We start from the raw sequence: 16,696 nt of genomic DNA, 5'->3' as shown, positions 1-16,696 counted from the left end.
GGATGCCTTTTCAGACTGTCGGCTAAAGTGACTTAGGAATTCATCCTGAAAGCGTATTTTGGGCAGAGGAGAATGTTTCAAAACCCAAGCTATCTATGTACAATTATTCTTTGTGACGGCTTGCAGTTTCCTCACCTACAAAATCACAGGGCAAAGAAACTTACTCCTGGAGCCTCCTCTCCGGGAGAGGAAGGTGAGGATGGGGGTCCAGGCAGCCCCAACCCACCCTCCCGCTTTGGATCCCCGGGGATCACCGGACGGACGTTTTCCGGCTCCCCGCCCCGGCCTGGGGAATTGCTTTGGGCACTCCAGGGCCGGCGATCCGCGGAAGGCGTCCGGCCTATCACCCTCGACTCCGACTTTGCAGCTCCCCGCCTGCGCCGTGCTCATTGCCGGCGCTCCTGAGACGGTTTCCCGAAACTGCCCCCCGAAGGCTCCCCGCCGCGGCCCCGGGGTCCCCCGCAGGATTCCAGGAGGCGCCGCCGCCGCCGCCACCCGGCGGGCGCAGTGACCCGCTCCCAGGCCCCGGGGCCTCTGCCCCTCCTCCCGGGGATCCCCTTTCGCCAACAGCCTCCCGGGCCCCGCAGGACACTCCCCTCCGGAGGCCGGGCCTCGTCGGCCCGCCACCGCCCCCGCCTAGCCCCCGGCCGCCCCGCCCCGCCCGCGCGCCGCGCCGGGAGAGCCGCGGGCCCCGACCCCTCCCCCCGGACGCCTGGCCCGAGAGCGGGACCCGGGCGGCGAGGGTGACTGGGCTGCGGCGCGGGGCCGGGTCCTGGGCAGGGAGGCTCGGCGGCCTCTTTCTTTCTCTGCCCCCGCCCCTCTCTCTCCTTCCTCCTCGCTAGCCCCGCCGGCGGCGGCCGAGTTCGGCACTCTCGCCTCGCCTCCTCCCCCACCCGGGGACCCTCTCCTCTCCCCTCCCCTCCCTCGCCCGCTCCTCCCGCCGCCTCCTCCCTCCCGGAGCGGCTGGCTGCGAGGAGGCGTAACGGAAAGCCCCGGCGGGGGAAGGCTGCGAGCTCGGGGCCGGAGACACAGAGCCGGGCCGGGTGAGTTGGAGTCGCCGGGCCCCGCGCGTGCTGCAGGAGGGAGAGCCCGCAGCCCCGGCCAGGTGGGGTCGGGCGGCGCCGGCGAGCGGTACCCAGCCCGGGCGCTGGCGGAACCGTCGCGGCCGGCGGAGCCGGGGCTGTGTGCGCGGCGGCTGGCGCGGGAACCGCGCTCCCGCGCTCCCGGAACCCGCCGGGAGGGAAGAGGACCGTCCCCGGGACTGGGACGGGTGTCGGGGGCTGGGAATGGCAGGGATCGGCTGTTTCTGCTCTCACCGCCGTGGCTGCCGGCAGCAGAAGTGGAAAAATTGTGCCTGGAACGGCGACTTGCCGGGAAGCCGGCGTGAGCCGAGCTCTCCCGCCGCCACCGACGGGCTTCGTCCGGCCGTTCCCGCGGGCACCCAGGGCGCACGGGTCTTGGGCGCAGCTCGTCGCCGGGCACTGCGCGCCTGGTACCGCGCCTCGGGGGGTGGGGGTCTCTGGCTGGTTGCCCGCTGGTCGCCCGCGTGGGGCCTGGTGTGTGGCGTGTGGGTCACGCCGGCCACAGACGTCAGCTGCTTTTCAGATCTGGGCTGCATTTTTGTGGGCAGCGCAGTGATTTGGGGTGCCTGCTGGAGGAGGTGGGCGTGTAGTGGGGAAGACTACATCTGGGATGGGTGGGTTGAGCCCATGAGATGGGGTAAAGAACTGGAGGAGACTGTGTACTTGTTTCGGGATGTTTTTAGGCTCAGAGTCCCCCCCCCCCCCCCCCCCCCCGCTTTTCCCCTTCCATTCAGTGGTCTGGTGTTCTTTGAATTCAGAAGAGCAAAAGGGTTTTTCTTCGATCCCGTTCAACTTTTCTCTTAATCCAGGAGCGTCCTGAGTTTCAGGGGAGTCCGCGAGCCGTTTCAGTGGGAGTAAATGAGAGTGAAGACAAAGTCTTATCCCCCCACCCCCATCTTCACAATCCCCCGCCCCGGACCATTTCCTGTATTTCCCGTTTTCTCTCTGTGATTGTGTGCGTGCGTGGAGGTTGCCATCGGTGACCCACATGTGAAAGTAGAACTTCTGTTCGAAATAGCAAAGCAGCCCCTGTGGACCAGAGTGGGTTTGAGCCAGAGGGAGGAGAGATGTGAGGGGGAAGGGGAAGGGAACTGTTAGAGCCCGGTCCCAGAGAGTTAAACCTGAGTAACCAAGTTCGAAGGACCGTTTATCATAGGCACGTTGCTTTTGCTTCCCTCTCGAGCTTGAGAGCTCCACCCCTGCCAGGTTTAAGCCAGGATCGATGCTAATTTCTTTGGCGTTGCCCTTTCCTGCGTGTTTCTGATTCTTTCCTCCTGTTGTTCTTTAAAAAACGACTTCTTTTCAAATTTAGGAGATAGGGAGCACATGCTAGTAGGGAGATTAAATGTCTTGAAGACAGAGAAAAGAAATAAAACCCAAGATGACCATTGCTTTTTGCTGTCATACTGTGATAGGCTTGTTATTAATCTGTGTCAGAAATCTCATGCTGGTGAAATATTTGAGGGGTTTGAAGTCATACCACTATTATGTTATAATGCTGTTTTTTCCAAGTGGTCACACAGAGAGCAGGTAGTGTGTCTGGTTGTGGTTTGCAAAGGGTGCGGCGAACATTTTATAAAATGCCAGGAAAGAAGACACGGTGTGTTGCAGGAGATGATGGGGGTGGAGAGGGAGAATCATTTGTCTTTAGAGCAGTCCAATTAGGAAGAATAATTACACTGCAAATGAACATTCTCAAATATAATTTGAATCATGATACACGAACCAGTAATTTGTCTTTAGTTAGGAAAAAGGCTCTTTGTGGATGAGAGCAAAGCGATCCCTTCTGGAAAAAGTAATGTGTACTGTTCATGCATGTAGATGGGCTCAAAATTGATGGAACCTGCTTACAAAGATGTGTAGAGTGATGAATTAAAGAAAGAGATTTCACTGCACAGAGCAGGCAGGGCAGGAAGGAAAATTCCAAAGGAGAAGACAGAGAAACAGTGTATGAAAAGTATATAGTCTTTTTAAATGAACATTGTATACAGCTTCTCAACTTTAAATTGACAAAGGAGGAGGCTAAACCCTAGGAGGACCCAGACTGGTACTGTTGACTTCCTAGAGGTGCCACTTACTATCTGAACCTTGGACAAGTTTATTTAATTTCTCTCAGCCTTGGTTTCTGTATCTATAAATTGGTGGCAGTAAGAGTGCAAGTCAAAGACTAACCTTGAAGATGAACTAGGATTACTTTTGCATAGGATTTAGGTGGTGCCTCCTGCTAAGTGCTCAGAAAACGTTAATGATGGCTGTCAAGTATTTCAAATGCCCTGGAAAAAGCAGTGCCATTCAAAGAGCTGGAATGGATACCTGATTTAGAGTAAGCTGTGGCTGCCTCAGGCAGACCCTGAGCTGAGGCTGTACCCCTGCCTCGGGCAGCCCACAGGCAGAAACACTTGATCTTTCTAGAACTTACATGCCTCATCCTTTTGGCCCATTGTGGTCAGCCTTCTCTGGGAGTCCAGTTCTGGAGAGTGTAGCACAGGCTGTGTTTGGCTCTGAGGGCAAGAGCACAGGTGTGGGTGTGCAACTGCAGGCCTCACTGACTCTGTGATGGCAGGTTCTCAGGTTTCTGGTCCATGTTTGAGAGAACAAAAACAAAAAAAAAACAAACCAGCAGGGGGCAAGGTGCATGCCTCTTTGGGAATCCTAAAAGCAACATTTTACTCCATGCATACTGCTCTTGGAAAGATGCAAACAGTGAATATCCAATCTCTAGAATTTGTTCCAAAAAGCAATGGTTAAGGCATGTTTTGGGATTAAGGATACACTGGCCAGTTTTTTATTAAGGTTGTATCTAACGGCTAAGTGAACAAAAGGCATTCTTAGCAAAACGCTAGTTCTTGAGCAGGGCAACTATACTGTATACTGCTCTTCTAATTTAGGAGGACCGCCTATTTGGTCATTCACCCACTGTTTTATCCTGTCATTCAGCAAATATCCATGAAGCCTGTCCCATGGGCTGGGCTCTGTTCTGGCCTCTGGTGACATAGCGAGAACCAAGAGCGGGCTTCCTCCCTCCCAGTGCACGCGTGCTAGTTGGAGAAACAAACTCCGTGTGCAAAGGACCTCCATCAACCCGGGAAACTCCTTTTATGATTTCAGAGAGCCTGTACTGGGAAAGCAGAGCACTGGGCGTGCTTCCCTTCCACAAGCCAGCCTGCTCAGAGGGAAGGGACCTGGCTGCGGGTAGTGATGGGGCAGCCGGGCTTATGGGTTCTCCCTCGGGATAAGGGAGAAAGAGACTATTTCTTCTGTGCTTAATACAAGTCTGTGTCCATTTGGGTAGTGGGTAAGGAGAACCATCAGCCAACATGCCATGAAAACAAAGAGTTTCTTTCTCAAAGGTGAGATTTCTGGAGCCTTAGAAAGGCAAAGAAGGTCACTTCTGGTCATCACCATGTAAAACCCAGGTGTGTCCAGGGAAGAATCTGGTGTGGCACTTGAGACACCTCACTCTCTCTTGCTGTATAAGGCGTGGCTGAAAGAGGAAAAGGAAGAGTGGATACTTGGTTCCTGGTTTTCTTTTTCATTACTTTAAAAAAGACATTAATACATGATGCAGTAATAACCACACGTTTGGAGTCTAGAAGGCTGGCAAAGGTATAAGGCAGGTAGGGCTCTGATAGTAGTCGTGTGTATGGAGGCAAGGTCGAGAGGGAAGTACCTGAGGGTGCTGGGGTTGGGTGCTGAGCTGAGGAACCTGAACTTCATCTCTAAAGCTGGCTGAAAGAGAATTTGCAGCAGGTAAATGACTTGTTTTATAGTGCTTTAGAAAGAACTTGGTGGCCATGAGGTGGTTTGGGTGACAAGGAGACCAGAGTGGGGACAGAAGTTGAGCTGAGAGGCTAGTGTGGGAATCCTTGAGGGACTTGGAGAGGGAGAGGTTGGGAGAGACTGCTTACCCTTCCTGGGTCTTCTCTCAGTTGTGGACACCAAGAGGGAGTCCAGGGTGACTGGTGTGGTCATGGCACCATTCACTGAGGTGAACCACTGTGGGGAACTTCAATTTGAGGAGATGGTACGGAGTAATGAGTTCAGTTGGATCCCGAACAGAACTGTGAGCCTTCCAGGGAGAGATGTCCAGCAGAGAGCTGAAAACACGGGCAGGAAGAGAGTCTGGAGTAGAGATGAAAGATGGAGTTGTTTTTATAGTAGTGGCAAGTAGTTGCCTGGATTGTTGAGATTTACTAAACAGTGCTCAGGATGGGAGTGATCTGTATACTTGTAACTGAATTTTTCTCTTTTATCCTTGCAACAGGCCTCACTGGGATAATTAAACCTCTGACCTTGGCCTTAAATGACCAGTCTCTCACTGTTATTTTACAGACCTGGTGATATCTGTTTATGTTACTTTGAACTGGGATCATTGAAAAGAATATATGTAGAATGGCTGTGAACATACTTAAGTAGCTAGGATGTATAACTGGTGAAATTGATTACCACTCCCCCAACACAGACACACACAGACACACACATACACACATATGTTATAGACCATGTTCTTCCCCAAGTTCATATGTGGAAACCCTAACCCCCAGCATGGTGGTATTTGGAGGTGGGGTCTTTGGGAGGTGATTAGATTTGGATGAGGTCGTGAGTCTGGACCTCCCTGGTGGGAGTAGTGTCCTTACCCAAAGAGAAAGAGAGATCAGAGCACATCAGCTCTCTTTCCACCACAGAGAGGAGGCTGTCATTGTAAACCTGTAAGAGGGTTCTCATCAGGAACCAAATCTCACAGTGCCTTGACCTTGGACTCCCAGCCTCTAGAACAGCGAGAGATAAATACTGTTTAAATTATCCAGTCTCTGGTATTTTGTTATAGCAGCTTGGACCGATTATTGCACAGGTATGTGTTGTGTTTAAGAAAATGTAAGATGACCTTTACTTGCTGAGGAAGTAAAGTAGTTTTGTGCACATCTAGAAAGTACTGAACATAGAGGTGTGTTATCTGTGTGTTTTCTTAGTTAAACTGTAATATCGTCAGCTAGGTCAAGAGAAGTTCCCAACTTTGACTTTGAGATTTGCCAGGTAAGAAGGAAGAACCTCAGTGTATTTGAGTTTTCCTCCTGTAGGTTCTGATTTTGATTTGATACTACATTTGTTGATTAAGTGGTGTTTTGGACCCTATTTAAAAAATACTTTCATCAAAATTGAGTAAGACTACAGAGGTGTTTACTTGGGTGAATTGTTGCGGTTCCATTTAGGACATCACAACCAAACTCGCTTTTAAAACTCTTCACATGGTTTCTAAAATAATAAGTACTGAATTCTGTAGTCAATTATGGTATTTGAATGAAGAATATTGAGGGTTTCAGCGGGTTCGTTGCAAACAAAGTTTAACAATTACTGAGGTGACATTAGCTGTAAAAGCAGTTCTTTCCTTGTGTGTTCTGTATGTACAGAGAATGGTTCAATGATGTCACCAGGTTTCCTGGCTTTTGGCAACTTACGGGTAATACATTGAGGATTTGCAGCCTAGGCTAATGCATGAAGCTAGGATGTTATAACAGTGAATATGTGGCCTTTTAAAGCATCCCTGTTTGTGGAACTAAGGATATTTGATTATGGGCTGAATATCTCTCATCCTATAAGTGCACAGACTTGCAGCCATCCCTGGATTGCTGGTAGGGAGCTCCACACACACTTGGGGTTCCCAGGTCTTTATTTCCAAATGCTCCATACACCCTTTCTCCCCAACACTAATTTTCTCCCCTTAGAGAGGGTGGTCAGGCTTTCCCAGCCCCTGTGAGAAGACACGGGGAGAAGGCGGCTGTCTACAAGACAAAGGAGAAGCCTCTGAATCCATAGGTGCCATGAGACCTTATATTGTGAGAACTAACTTTTGTTTTCATGTCCACGAAGGAGAGGCTTATCCACCTTCTTTTTTTGAAGTTACCATCTGGCCCTCCAGGGCTATTGCTGTTACTATGAATTTCATTCATTTGTGAAATAATTAAAAGTGTGCAAAATAGACCCCAGTGAATGCTTGTTAAATTGCAGGCATGCTATTTGATTTGTGCACAGCTATTACTCCCCTTACGGCTGTGGATCTAGGGTAAGGCCAGTGGGGGTGACTAATGATTGTCAGTCTGTGTAATGACCAAGAACATCTCCCCTCACCCTTGCCTGCTTAACTGGGGTGCCATCGGAAGGAAAACTGGTAGCCATAGACAGACTCGAAGGATGTAGACTAAAATTTTAACTGTTCGCCTTGGTCTGGTGATTACAAGTGACTATTTTCTTTATTTTTCTGTTTTCTGTAATATTTTCAGATTTTATGTAAATAGCAGTTACTTTTTTATTAATTTTTTTTTAACGTGTATTGATTTATTTTGAGAGAGAGTGGGGAAGGGGCAAGAGGGGTGTGGGGAAATGGAGAATCTCAAGCAGGCCTCATGCCCAGTGCAGAGCCTGATGTGGGGCTTGATCTCACAACCATGAGATCATGGCCTGAGCTGAAATCATGAGTCGGATGCTTAACCAACTGAGGCATCCAGGCGCCCCAATAGCTTGTTACTTTTAAAACCAGAGCAAAAGAGTTGGTGGGTCTGTGTGTGTGTGTGTGTGTGTGTGTGTGTGTGTGTGTATGTAAACATGTTCTCCACAACACCGTACCTCTCCTTACATCTGTGGTGCATCCATTGTAAAGGAGGTTTTTGTCTTTAAAAAGAATTAAAATTCGTATTTGCTATAATTGTAGTTGCTCATATTGGGAGGCTAGGGAATACAACCGTGATTAGGTGCTGTGACCCACAGCCAGAGTGGGACAGCTCTCTCAGAACTATACAGAAGCCGACTCCTTAGTGTATATTTTGTACGTTTTTATAAACATTGTAAATGTGATTTGAGAGGTGTTTCACTTATACATCTAGGTGTGTAAATGGCTGTCTGATAAGAAGTCTTGAATCAAATCTGATAAGTACTGAATTAAATATGTGCTATACTGACATGTTGGGATTCTTTCTTTTTAAAAATTGTTTCAGTGTTCAGTACAACCCAAACCAGCAGTGAGATCTTAATATCCCTTTAGCAGCAACCCCTGCACATGCCTGGAAAATTAGAGGGGCTCTTTTTCCTCTACTGATTCTTTCGTCCAGCATTTTCTTTCTTTCCACACTGAGCTGTGCTGTCAAGGGCACCTGGGGTTCAAGCTTCCCTTCTCCTGGGACAGGCTGCAGTTGGGCTGGATTTCACATGTTGTTTTCCAGTTTTCAGGCAGTTAGCCAGTTGTTTAAGGATGGTTGTAACTGCATGGACAGTAGGGTTGTTTAATCTTTAGGTAAGTGGTGCATAGCACATACATATTGAGGACAAATTAACCTCTTAACAATTTTCAACTCCTTTTTTTTTTTTTTCCTCTTGCTTGTAGAGACCAAATATTCTGGAATTAAAAATAATGGATAGTCTGGGAACTGCAAGCTGTACCAGTAAGCAGTGTTTTTGTCTTTATAAATGACTATTACTTGGGTATTCAATACAGACTTAAAAAAAAACATGGGTCACATCTTTAAAAACAGTCTAAAATCACATCCAATTTTTGTAATGGCTGTCTATTCCTAGGTGATGATCCCACATAGAAGTATGTCTAAACAGATACCTACTCTGTCATTTGCTCATTTTTATAGTAGTCCTTTCAAGGTTCTTCTGTACTAGAAGCTCATAATTTACTGGCCTAATTACTAATTCTGCATGGATTTATGCTGTACTAGGTAGCGTAGTGTGCTGGCTTAAACAGGCGATGGTAGGTCTTTTTGATCTGAATCCTTTCGGTAAATGAGTGTGCTTAGGTTGTCCTGTCTGTTTATGTGTTTTTTCGAGATGGTGCTTAGGCCTATAGTTCTTTTCTCTATTAGTAAAGAAACGACAGCTTTGAAGGAGCTAAGCTGATGTGTGGAATGTTTAAACTATAACTCAGGGCCTAAAAGAGCTATAGCCCGGTAAGGAGGCCACACTTTATTATAAGAACACAATTGGTAGTGGTGATGAAAAAGTGTGATAGGTTGTGTGTTCATCTGTGTGGACAGGTGGCTGGGGGCCTGTTTAGGATAGTCTTATCAGCTATGCTGCAGAGGGACCACTACTTCCTTGGTCTGGAAACCAGACTGGTGGACCCTAACAGTAAATTGGTTAGCTTTCTCAGCAGGTGTATTAGTCAACACAACTGGCATGTTTTAAAACATTTTATTTATTTTTATTTATTATTTAAAAAAAATTTTTTTTTAATGTTTATTTATTTTTGAGACAGAGAGAGAGCATGAATGGGGGCAAGGCAGAGAGAGAGGGAGACACAGAATGGGAAGCAGGCTCCAGGCTCTGAGCCATCAGCCCAGAGCCCGACGCGGGGCTCGAACTCACGGACCACGAGATCGTGACCTGAGCTGAAGTCGGACGCTTAACCAACTGAGCCACCCAGGCGCCCCTTAAAACATTTTAAAATGAAAAGTGCCGTCGTGTTAGATTCCTCTTGCTTATGTATGTGTGTTTGATTTTTTTAAAATCTTGACCATGGGACTTCCTGTTTCTGTCCAGATAATTCTGAATTCTGACCTGGTCATCTGCCATGTCAGCCATCCCTCTGGGCTGCGTGTTGTGTTCCTCGACACATTCTGCTCATCAGTCATTGAAGTTCTTTGAGTTATTTACTGGTACTGCTCTGTTAGACCTCCCCATGTCATTCTTCTGAGACTTCTTTGTAACCAGGGGTGTGTCAGCCTTTGTAGGCGGCCAGAGGTTAGAGGGTTGGAGTCAGTGCCAAGATACAGAGGAAGCTAATCATGCTTGTGACCTTGCCCTCATTAACACTGTGTTGGAACCAAGAGAGACAGCATTCCGTGGTATTGTTTGACTTTGGATTGTCTCTATTGATTTATGGTAATGGGCTCCCTATTTCAGAATGTAAGAGATGATCAGTACTTACTGCCTCTTTCTAACTACTAAAAGCCTTTCTAACTACTAAAAAGTCAGGCTTTGGATTGTCAGATTAGTCATTGGACCCTGTTGATGGTGGTTTGGTCCCAAGACAAACCAAGACTGACAAGAGTGTGAGGGCAGAAGGCCTCTGAGAGTCTGGAGCATAAGCGGGTGGGCTGATGACCTGGGTGTTCCACAGGTGGGGGTAAAACACTGAAATTTCAGTGTGTGCAAGAATGACCTGGGACCTTGTTAAGATGTAGATTTGGATTCAGCAGGCCCACGTGGGGACTGGGATTCTGTATTTCTAGCAAGCTTCCTACCATGCTGATGCTGCTCGTTCCATGTAGCCAGGCTCACACAAAGGTGGGTCGTGGATAAGACTGTGGACTAGTCAGCTGGAGGCTAAAACCTGTACAGTCTGATAACCAGGAGGCATCTGTGGGGTCTGACTTAGAATTGGTTGCCTGCTACCTAGGGCTGGCCTCTATTGGGATGAGACCAAGGGCCCTGAGCCTAGTCACTGTCCTTAGGACCCATAATGGCCACCAGGAGCAGCTGCACAGTGTTTCCCCATAGTCCTTAGGGCAGGGACGTTCTGGAGGGTCTCTTAGGTGAGATACGATTAAGCTAAAGGGCAGGTTTTGTTTTTGCTAAGTTTTAGTTAAATTGATTTCCTCACTGCATGTTGAGTATATTCCATAATTTTAACTAGATAAAGAAGGCTTTACCTTTCTTTAATTAAACCTGCATTTTCTCATAGGCCCTGTAACTGCAGTTAATGTAATTACAGGGTTTTGTAAAAAGTTACCTCTTACTTTATTTGGAGCATTTTTTTATGAAACTTGCTTGATATTCTGCTGGGCTAGCTGCTAGAATATATAGATGTTCTCAGACCTCTCCCCTGAGGTTTTGACTTTATAAGGCTGGAGTAGATCCTGGGGATCTATAGCTTTTAAGCAAAGCTTCCAGGTAGTTCTTATGGTCAGGCACGTTCTAGAAACACCAGTGTAAAGAAACATCAGTTTAGAAACCCATCTATCTGAGCCTGTGATGTTGACCATGTCTGGGGGATGGATGCCCTTACAAGTTCTTTTCTTGGCCTCTTGGGTACTTGGTTGTGAAGAACTGGTTTCTGTCCCTGTGGGATCACTTTAATTTTTATCTTGACACATGCTTTTATTCTTACAGAGGCCCTTATCTTGGGTGGAACCGAAGCAGAGAGTCCTTTTTCAACAGCGTAAGAGCTCAGTTCTGTGAAGCTGTTATTTTTAGGAAAGTTTTACAGACACTGACTATTAAGTGCTTTTGGGCATGCTTGGAAATTCTAGGCTTTAAGCTTTGGGCCTCTACGGAGAAGTCTCAGGAATGTCCTGCAGCTGACTTTTCCCACACCCTCTCCCACTTTGGTTTAGACAGACAGCTGGGGATAATGAGTGTCCCCTTTCTAAGTAAATGCTGACCAGAAATGGATGAGGAGGGGCCCTTCATCCTCCACAGACCAGTTTGGTTCTGATCCAGGTGAACTGACAGGTTGAGGAGTTGGGCTTTCCGTATCATTATATCAACATTAACCTCCCTTTCTGCAAATGCAGGGTCCATCTCAGCCCCACGCAAGAGGCCAAGTCAGTTTGTGAAACAGATGAAGTAGGAAATGGTCTGTGTGATGAGATTGGAAGGGTGTGGAAAAGGGTTTCTTGCCTGGTGATTTGGACACCGTTACATTTCCATCAGAACGCACATTAGAAGCAGCCTTCATGCCCGAGATCTGAGGCTATTTGAGCCTTTATTACTAGTGATTTCCTGATTGGTACACCTGCATCATCTGGCAGAGAGATTCTTGTCGTTGGTGTTAAAGACGGTCACTGAGATTAAGAAGATTCTTGGTATTTCTGGAATCAGGTATGACAGCATCAAAGCCCCTAGGAACTGCTGGATGGGAGTGATGAACTTCTTGATCTATTAAAAATTAAAAAAAAAAAAAGGAAAGTGGAATTCACTTAACTGTTTTGCCTAAAATTCTATCATTAGAGAAATTTGGTCCAAACACTTCTCTTTAAACAACTCTTATTCAACACATAAGGATCTGTATAGGACAGGTAGCATATTTTTTATTTATACCTTAACAGGAATAATTTCATAACATGCTTCTCAAAAGCAGCTAAGGTCAGGGAATGAGAGAGGGGACTCTGACTTTAATGGAGTGGAGTGTGGGCACTGGACAAGGAGGGCAGTGCCACAGAGGATAGCTAGAGGCAGCAGGAACGCAGGCCAGCTCACCACGAGCCAGGCTACCTAGAACGGCCCGAGGCAAAACTAGTCCCTCTTTACTTTGCGTGTGCGCACACATACTGTGTTGTAGGGACTTGAATAGCCTTGATGATGTGTGTGGCATATTTCTATCGAATGGGGCTATTTCCCATATACTTGGCCAGTTGTAATGAAAAGCCAGGTGATCTACATAAGGAAATTAAGATTAAACATCCCAGTTGTACTTGGGGTTATTTTGCTGTCTTTAAAAAGTCTGTTTAATTTTGAGAGCAAAGCTCAGGAAATGATGCTGTTCTGTGCCTACTTAACAGGTGAAATTGGCCAGTAGGAGAGACCTCCCTTCCTCTACTGAGGGGCTTTTTCCCAGTCTCTTTTGAGAAGGGCTTGATTCTTCTGAGACTCCATGCCACCTAGAAAGTGTGCTGTAATGCATGCCTTCTTGTCATGTCTGCAAAGAGCAGTTCACAGCTCCTGGGTGAACTCTGAACTTAGATACCCTCTTACCAAAGCCAAAGCTTGTTTGAGTGATACAGTGTGTTTTCAGAAAAGTATAATGATGGGTTGGGAGATTATCTTACCCCCGCTGTCTGAGTAAGCCTGAACTAATAGAGAAGTTACCCAGAAGTACATCTCAGGACCAGAACTCTGGGAACTTCTACGAAGACTGACCCACACTCTCACCCACAGTCATTTCCTGCCCCTGCTTCTCCTAGAGCCCCTGCTCTGTCTTTAGATTGGGCTTGGTGCCCCTGATTCTGAGATTCACAAGATGTTCCCTCATGCTCTTAGTCAGGGTCTTGACATAAAGCACACAAAAAATGAATACATCCTATTACAAACAAAATACCTTTGTCTTCAAGGGGTACTGGTTTCCTGGTACCCAGGAAAGGTCGGAACACACAGCCTGTGAAAGTCAGAAAGCACTGAGAACCATCTATACTGACTCCTGTAGTGTGATCATTAGCTTGCTCTGTGACCTTGGACAAGTCATTTTACCTCTTTGGGCTAGAGACAGTTATGGGATGAATCCAGGCCTGAAATTCTTATTCTAGGTGAGTCTGTATGTCTGTGTGTTCAGTCATTTAATCAACACAAGCTTATTGAGCCCCCCAGGGAGCTGACAGTCTGATAAGAGAGGCTGTAGAAGAGTCATTATCTTTATTTATTTTTAAAATTTTATTTATTTTTCAGAGAGAGAGAGAGAGAGAGAGAGAGTGAGCACACCAGCAACAGAGGGGGCAGGGGCAGAGAGAGAGGGAAAGACAGAGAGAATCCCAAGTAGGCTCCACACCGTCAGTGCAGAGACCGATGCGGGGCTCGAACCTGCGAACAGTGAGATCATGATCTGAGCTGAAGTTGGACACTGAACTGACTGAGCCACCCAGGTGCCCCAAGAGCCGTTACCTTAATGTGGGTAGCTATGTGTGCAGTGCAGGAGACATAGACCATGTGGGACATGTATGAAGCCTTTACAGTTGTGGGTTCCACATGCACAGAGTGGGTGGGGAGGCTGGAGAGCCGGGGTGTGCAGGTGGAGGCTGTAGTATAGGGAAGGTGCTAGGGATCTCTGCAGCATTGCTTGTTCCCCTGGACCACACGTATTTGCTTGATTGTTATGAGATCCTGCAGCCCAGCCACCCTCTTTGTGATGTTGGCAAGAGGGGCAGACTCTGGAAGCTGAGTGTGGTTGGGCTATGCAGTATATGGCTATGATCTGTGTTGATCTGAACACTTTTTTTTTTTTCATTAAACAAATTTTTTTTAATTTGACAAATGTTTAATTTAAACAAATGTTTTTTTTTTTTGAGAGAGAGAGCGAGCGTGTGCGAGCATGAGTGGGGGAGGGGCAGAGAGAGAGGGATACACAGAATCTGAAATAGGCTCCAGGCTCTGAGCTGTCAGCCCAGAACCCAATGCGGGGCTCGAACTCCTGAACCATGAGATGATGGCCTGAGCTGAAGTCAGATGCCTAACTGACTGAGCCACCCAGGCGCCCCTTTAATTTTTTTTAATGTTTATTTATTTTAGAGACAGAGACAGAGCAACAGAGCGTGAGCAGGGAAGGGGCAGAGAGAGGGAGACACAGAATCTGAAGCAGGGTCTAGGCTGTTAGCGCAGGGACTGATGTGGGGCTCGAACTCAAGAGATGTAAGATCATGACCTGAGCTGAAGTTGGATGCTCAACTGACTGAGCCACCCAGGTGCCCCGATCTGAATACTGTTTTTATTAAAAAAAATTTTTTTTTAGGTCTATTTATTTTTGAGAGAGAGAGAGACAGAGACAGAGTGTGAGCGGGGGAGGGAGACACGGAATCTGAAGCAGGCTGCAAGCTCTGAGGTATCAGCACAGAGCCCAACTCAGGTCCCGAACCCACAAACTTGTGGTATCATGACCTGAGCTAAAGTTGGACACTTAACTGACTCGGCCTTCCAGGTGCCCCTGTTTTTATGTTTTGGACCCCATTTCCCCCCCTTTTGTTAAGCAAAGCAAGAACTATAGAAACATAAGAATGTGAGGATTTGTCTGCTCTTTACAGAAATATCCTTTTTGTTGAGGGGTGGGAGGGATAATTTTTTCTTTCTTCTATGGAGACAATAGATACTTAGAGAGGCAGCTGAGCTGAGCTATTCTCATCCTGAATTACGTTATGGCTCCTGGGCCTTGGTATCTTTGTAACCACAGAGTGTGTTCCACACTCCAGAAGGAAACTTGACCCTCACATAAAACCACTTGGAGCTTTCCGGATGGCCCATTTCTTTTTCTGGAGTGGTCAGATTCTGTGCCTAGGTGGGGGGAGAAACACAGTCTGCAAGGAGACGTGCGTGCTCACTTTGGCAGCACTTAAACTAACATTGGGACGATACAGAGATTAGCACGGCCCCTGTGCAAGGATGACACACACATCTGTGAAGCAATCCATATTTTAAAAAGATGAATGAATGAATAAAAAAGAGAAGTATGTGTCCACTTGCCTGAAGCTGGAGTTCATTTTCCTGCCCTGAAGCAAATGCAGGCTGTAGAAGGGGATGGGGCACGTCTTGAGGAAACAAAATCCTCCTGCAGCACCATATCCCCACCCCAGCGGTGGGTTCTGGGCTCTCTACCCATCAGTCTGCAGGGCTAGGAGGGATTCCAAGCCTCAACGGAGTTGTGTGTTTTCTTGTAAACAAAAATGGACATCGTGGGTCATAGGCCAGGCCAGCTCTGTGCTCTGTACCCTCCCCAGCCCCTGTCCTGGCACTGCCCGAGTTTGGTGCCACTGCCTTAAGGGAGCATCCAGATCACCTGGAGGGCTTTTAATAACACATTACTCCCATCCCCAGAGATTCTGAGTTGCTAGGTCTGCGGTGGGCTGAGAATTTGCATGTCTAGCACATTCACAGTTGATGCTGATACTGCTGGTCTGGGGACCACGCTTTGAGAACCACTGTGACACTAGGTACTCCTTTACCTTCTGGAGGGTGTGTTGGGACAAGCAGACTCCACTCCTGATGGCGTGTCTACCTGTGGGGAATTGCCCGGTGCTGGAAGAGCCAGTAATTCAGAAGCAGTGGTTCATTGGAGTGCCACAGGGGCCCTGGCCCTAGAACCTTCTCTATTGGCTCTTTCCACACAGACCAGGGATGTGGCATTTGGAGTTGCTGATTTGGGCTCTCATTGCCTCCTTCTAAGACCTTCTTGTCTGAGGTGTTGCAGAAAACTTCCTGGACCATGTTGCTTTCCTATGTAAGATCCTTCATGGGCTTGCCATTGGTCTTAAGATAAAGTCCAAAGTCCTAAAATGGCTGCAAGGCCTTTTGTGATTCTCTACCTTTATAGCTTTGTCTCTTGCCAGCCTCCGTCTTGGCCTCTGAAATACTCCAGTGGTCACTAACCTCTCTCTTTTCTTTTCTTTTTTTTTTTTAAGTTTATTTATTTATTTTGAGAGAGAGAGGGAGGGGCAGAGAGAGGGTGAGAGAGATCCCAAGCAGGCTCCGCACTGTCAGCACAGAGCCCAGCGTGGGCCTCAAGCTCACGAACCGAGAGATCATCACCTAAGCTGAAATGAAGAGTCGGGCACTTAACCGACTGAGCCACCCAGGCGCCCCACTAAATTCACTCTTTTATGAACTCACATCCCATTTCAGGGCATCCCATTTTGCTGGTGGCTTTCCCTGGTATGCTGTTTGCTTGTCCTCTTAGTCTGACGTCTCCTGCTTGTCAGACCTCAGCTTAGCTATCACTTGCTCTGGTGAGGTTCCGTTGACCCCTCTGGAACCAGTTAGGGCTTCTGTAAAGGTTTCACATCACCTCGAAGTTTTCTCACTTTGGCTCATATCAGCTGCATCAAGGTCCTGATTACTGCCTGTTTATTTCTCTGTCTCTGTGGAGGGGCTGCAAGCCCATCACATGATCATTCATGTGATCCCAGGCTTGTCATGGTGGT

The 16,696-nt window shown here is 47.5% G+C and overlaps 1 protein-coding gene and 1 non-coding gene across 8 annotated transcripts in view; both read left to right on the top strand.

Annotated features, from left to right (window-relative positions):
- Positions 1-668: 668 nt before the first annotated feature.
- Positions 669-16,696, top strand: part of LHFPL2 (LHFPL tetraspan subfamily member 2) — a 165,320-nt gene continuing 149,292 nt past the window's right edge. For 5 of the 7 annotated variants that reach the window (XR_007154383.1, XM_047868708.1, XM_047868686.1 and 2 more), the window contains exon 1: positions 669-1,043. The gene's annotated coding sequence lies outside the window, so the exon portion shown is untranslated. Of the gene's footprint in view, positions 1,106-16,696 lie in introns of all 7 variants that reach the window. The other 2 variants (XM_047868683.1, XM_047868690.1) reach the window with 2 other exon arrangements.
- LOC125147037 (U6 spliceosomal RNA) lies at positions 15,093-15,196 on the top strand. Its single transcript, XR_007144976.1, has one exon. It is a non-coding gene; the product is annotated as a U6 spliceosomal RNA (small nuclear RNA).

The sequence above is a fragment of the Prionailurus viverrinus genome, chromosome A1 (assembly GCF_022837055.1).
Source record: "Prionailurus viverrinus isolate Anna chromosome A1, UM_Priviv_1.0, whole genome shotgun sequence".
NCBI classification, from domain to species: domain Eukaryota; kingdom Metazoa; phylum Chordata; class Mammalia; order Carnivora; family Felidae; genus Prionailurus; species Prionailurus viverrinus.
The sequence above is the reverse complement of the archived record's forward strand: the minus strand, read 5'-3'. Positions and strand labels throughout refer to the sequence as shown.